This window comes from Penaeus chinensis, chromosome 43 (assembly GCF_019202785.1).
Source record: "Penaeus chinensis breed Huanghai No. 1 chromosome 43, ASM1920278v2, whole genome shotgun sequence".
Classification (NCBI taxonomy): domain Eukaryota; kingdom Metazoa; phylum Arthropoda; class Malacostraca; order Decapoda; family Penaeidae; genus Penaeus; species Penaeus chinensis.
In genome coordinates this window covers 6,341,643-6,346,642 of record NC_061861.1, presented here as the reverse complement: position 1 = coordinate 6,346,642, position 5,000 = coordinate 6,341,643, and the positions used below count along the sequence as shown (strand labels likewise).

Sequence of the window (5,000 nt, the reverse complement as noted above, 5' to 3'; positions counted from 1 at the left end):
GAACTCTTCGTTACCACAAATAAAAGAGGGGATTTGTTTTGTTTTACTTCTGGTTATTATAACAATATTGAGTAATTATTTTACAAATAATCATGCATTTAGTGATATCTGATATTCTTATTGGCTAAACGATATGACGTCATTATCTCCGTCCTTTTATTTGATCCGGTCAATCTGTGCGATGTTTAATGGTAATTGTTTTTATGTGTATCATCTTCGGAAATGGTTCAGTAATAACAATGGTAGAAAAGTAAACGAACACGAAACCAAGAAAAAAAAAAAAAACATTTGAGCAGTAGAAGTAAAGCGAAATCAACAATGCTAGCAAAAACTGCTACAACATAACAACAACGACAGCAATAACAAATACATCATTGGCGATAACAACAGCTGAAATATCAACAATGACAGTTATAGAAATATATATAAATAGGCAATAAGAAAAAAACATCAATGACAACAATTACAGCTTCCGACTAAGAACAATAGTAACAAGAGAATCAATGACGAGAAAAGCAATAACTAACAAAGACAACAACATCTACAATGACAACGCATTAATTGAGGCAGCAAAGAGACACCAACAGTAACAAAGTGAAAAACAACAGTAACACTACAAAAAATCAATGACAAGAGGCAACAACAGCAGTAAAACACATCAACAACACCACCATTGAGCTTTACCTGTGGGATCCCTGTGCTCAGCCATTTTAGCTCCGGCCAAAGATTAATTTGTCAGGTTAAGGGACGGAAAGGGGGGAAGGGGAGGGGTGCCTTGGCTGCGTGGGGGACAGCTGGAGGGGGGGGGGTGGCAAGAGGAGAGGATTGGAGGAGGGACTGGGTGCAGGGGAGTGGGAGAGGGGACGAGGTAAGGGTGTCACATGGAGGGAGGGACTTGGTTCGAGGTTAATGGAGGAGAGAGAGAGGGGGGGGGGGGGGTAGAGGTGAGGTGAAGGAGGAAGGGGAACCGAGGGAGTGGGGGTGGAGTCCGATGGGGAAGGTGAGGGCTACCAAGGGTGCCAAACTGAGGAAGCCTGTTAGTTGACGCGTGGCAGAGGGTGGGGCAAGGTGTCGCTCGACGCGCTTCTCACATACAGGTATCACTAAAAAGATATTACGAAAAATATACGGTACAGTAACTCGTATCTGTTACGATACTATTTTTTTTTTCTATTTTTTTTTTTTTGTTTTCCGATACACGATCACTTCTTTGTGCTTGTTCCATGTTTCAGTCACGTGATGCATTTTGGGCTAATGGAAATGGCTCAAATTCTTTTCTTTCGCCTGCGCCGAAAACATTCCCAGGATGTGCTGTGTTTTGCTTGGACGGAAAATGAGCCCAGTTTGGCGAGTGTCTGAAGGCAAGATCCATGTCGCATAAAAGGGAAAAAAGACGTGAACATTGCGGAAGGATAATGCAGAATCTTTGTGGCATAAAGTCCTAAAACACACACGCACACACACATGCAGATGTATTGCATAAATGTATATATATACATATATATATATGCGCACGTGTGTGCCTGGGTGCATGTGTGCGTATGCATATACATTCACACACACACACACAAATATATATATATACATATACATATATGTATGCATATACATGTGTGTATACATACATTTATACGTACATACATACATACATACATACATAACACACACACACTTTATATATATATAATATATATATATAATATATATATATATAAATATATATATATATATATATATATATATATATATATATATATATATACATATATACACGCACGCGCACGTACATACATAACACATACACATACATATATATATATATATATATATATATATATATAAAATATATATATGTATATAATATATATATATATATATATATATATATATATATATATATATATATATATTATACTTGTGCCACGGCGGTGACATTCCCCTATGACACCTGCGCTTGACTTCTCAAGGCGATATGTCGTTTTCTCGGGCTTGAGCGAACAGTGCTCTAACCACTGGACCATCGCGGCAGTCATATATATATATGTATGTATGTATGTATGTATGTGTATGTGTGTGTGTGAGAGAGAGAGAGTGCGTGAATTTGTGGATATACACACACGTACCAGATGCGCACGCGCGCGTGTTATGTGTGTGTGTATATCCGTATATATATATATATATATATATATATATATATCACATATATACTTCTGTGTATATATATATACATATATATACATATACAGACTGTATATGTATGTACACACATTCTTTCCTCTTCTCTTTCTCCATCCCTTCTACCTTACTCACCTATGTGTGTGTGTGTGTGTGTGTTTGTCTGTCTGTCTTTCCTTTCCCTCTCCTTTCTCTCTTTTTTCCCTCCCCTCTCTCTCTGTTTTCCTTCCCTCCTCTCTTTTCCTGTCCCTTTTCTCTCTCTATTCTCCCCACCTTCTCTTCCCTCCCCCCCTCTTTTTCTCTGTCTTTCTTTCCTTCCCCACCTCTCTCTCTCCTTTCCCCTTCTATCTCTTTTTCGTTTCTCCCCCCCTCTCTCTCTTTCCTCTCCCTTCTATCTCTTTTTTGCCCCCCCCCCCCCTCTCGCTCTCTCTCTCTCTCTCTCTCTCTCTCTCTCTCTCTCTCTCTCTCTCTCTCTCTCTCTCTCTCTCTCTCTCTCTCTCTCTCTCGCTTTCATACTCCCACCCACCATTCTGTCTGCCTGTCCCTCTTGTTTGGTTCTCAAGAGAGTTGGTACCATTTTAGATTTGCTCCTTCGCATGGAAAAAAAGAAAAGACATTTCTCTATTACTATATACAGATGAGTACAAGGAGTATAAAGTACATAAATTGATCAGCAGTATCGACATATATTTTTTTGTGTTCTCGGCTTTATAGCAGCATGTTTATTTAACTTCATTCACTCTACAAGATTTCTTTTAAAATTCATAGGGTTCATTACTATCAAAACCATATTACATGTTTAGACTTCACATACAATTACTCTGTTGAACTTATATATTGAAGAAATGAACTGAGAGAACAAGTTCCGTTATTTCCAATGACTATTAAAACCTACTCCGTGTTCATGGTTTGTTTCTTTGATCTCTGAATACAAAACTATCTACAAATATATTTTTTAAGCATTTCCGTTGTAAATAAAAGCACAGCTGGGCTTTTCAGAGACACGAGTTGGGCCTCTAGCAATGAATTTGGGGCCGGATTTACTAACGCATATACGGGGGATCGTATGAGGTTTGTTTACTTCATAAAACAAGTTACTCTCTCGTTTCTCGCAACGATGATATTTTCAAAACACTTCCGAGGTCGTAAACACTTCCCCGCACGAGAGACATCAGCGACTGCCCGAAACCACTCGTGGCGATCCTCCTCCGCTCACATCGGCCTCATAAATACCTTCGAGAGCGTGCAACTGCGACTTTTCTTTGGGAAAATCAATTAATGGAAGAGCAACACATTTAGGAGGCATAGCAACAGAATAAAAACAAACAATATGGCTAACTTAAGTAAGGATAGCCTTGGCCGATTCGCGGAGAACGCGGAAACACTTAATCTGGGCCTAATATAAATCACTCAACAAATTTAGTTTATCATGTATTAAAGGAGTTCTGACACATCATCAGGAGGAATTTAGAATTGAAAATGTGTATTCATATGTATACATGTATGTATAAATGTATGTGTATATTATGTATTTATTCATAGATACTTATGTTATGATTTTATTACACACATATAGATATATAGATATAGCAATAGATGTAGATATCAGAATTTATGAGTTTATTGATAAAGACGGTGAAGATTAATGAAGGCATTTACTGGTGAAATTGGCCCATTGCACCTGACTCTCACTAGAAAAATATTTGTTGGGATTAAAGTCTCATGACTTTCCTTTATTTGCCTCATTGAACTGAACATAATTTTGGAAATACTGATTAATCACATTTTATGTGATTTTTTTTTTTTTTTTTTAAATAAAGAAACTGTTATTGGTAAGCCTTATCAGCGCTGCCTCAGTTCAGCGATTAACGCTCTCGTTGTTCAGCGCTTGAAAATGGGTCGCAACGTCGCTAGTTGAGAAATCGCCGATACTTCCCGTAAGGAGCGAGTTCAGTAAATCCGGTCCCACTTTGTAAGGGTGGAGTTCAAACGATGACGTAAAATAGCCCAGCGTGTGGCCAAAACCTTGAACACCTCTCCCAAGCGTTGAAAGAATCCCTTATTCTACCAGTGATGACTTATGTTATGCTTCTGCGTCAACACACGTGATATACTGTGCACGTTTTTCAGCACACAATTATGCACAGACGAGCACATTTTTACTCAGCTAGTGTCCATTGGTTGTTATAGCGAAAAAGGCTCGTTTGTAAAGGAAGAGAATTCTTTCCCTCGGCTAACCACACGAAGAGGTACTCAAAGAGGCCTAATATTCAATTCAATTTGTATTTAGTAATTGATGAAATTCAAACTTCCTGGATATAGAGTGTCATGATCATGTTTCAGTGCTTCAATGCCTGAATATTTACATTCAAGAGAAAAAAAAAAAATACTTTGCAACTCATTCGCTGGCCCAATCCAGGTCAGAATTTATGAATCAACTCGAATATTAGGGCCAATAAGAACACATTTCTTGCACGCACGCAGACACACACACACACACACACACACACACACACACACACACACACACACACACACACACCACACACACCACACACACCACACACACCACACACACCACACACCACACATACACACATGATTTTCGGGCATTCATTCTGTCACTCTCGGTTACTCTTTATCTGCCTCTCTGTATCGTTAAACAGCTTTTTCTGAGGGTAGTAAGTAGATAGTAGGTAGTCGGTAGGAAGTCCCACACTATAAGAAAATGCATATTGTTAGGAAAAGATCACTAACCCCATCTACAGTAGAATTATCTAAATATTTTGTATGTGAGAAATAACTTTCCATACATATATTTTCAG

The 5,000-nt window shown here is 38.4% G+C and overlaps 1 protein-coding gene across 1 annotated transcript in view; it reads left to right on the top strand.

Moving 5' to 3' along the window:
* Positions 1-1,065: 1,065 nt before the first annotated feature.
* LOC125024595 (cyclin-dependent kinase-like 1) overlaps positions 1,066-5,000 on the top strand; it is a 140,913-nt gene continuing 136,978 nt past the window's right edge. Inside the window, exon 1 of the mRNA XM_047612406.1 lies at positions 1,066-1,097. The gene's annotated coding sequence lies outside the window, so the exon portion shown is untranslated. The remainder of the gene's footprint in view (positions 1,098-5,000) is intronic.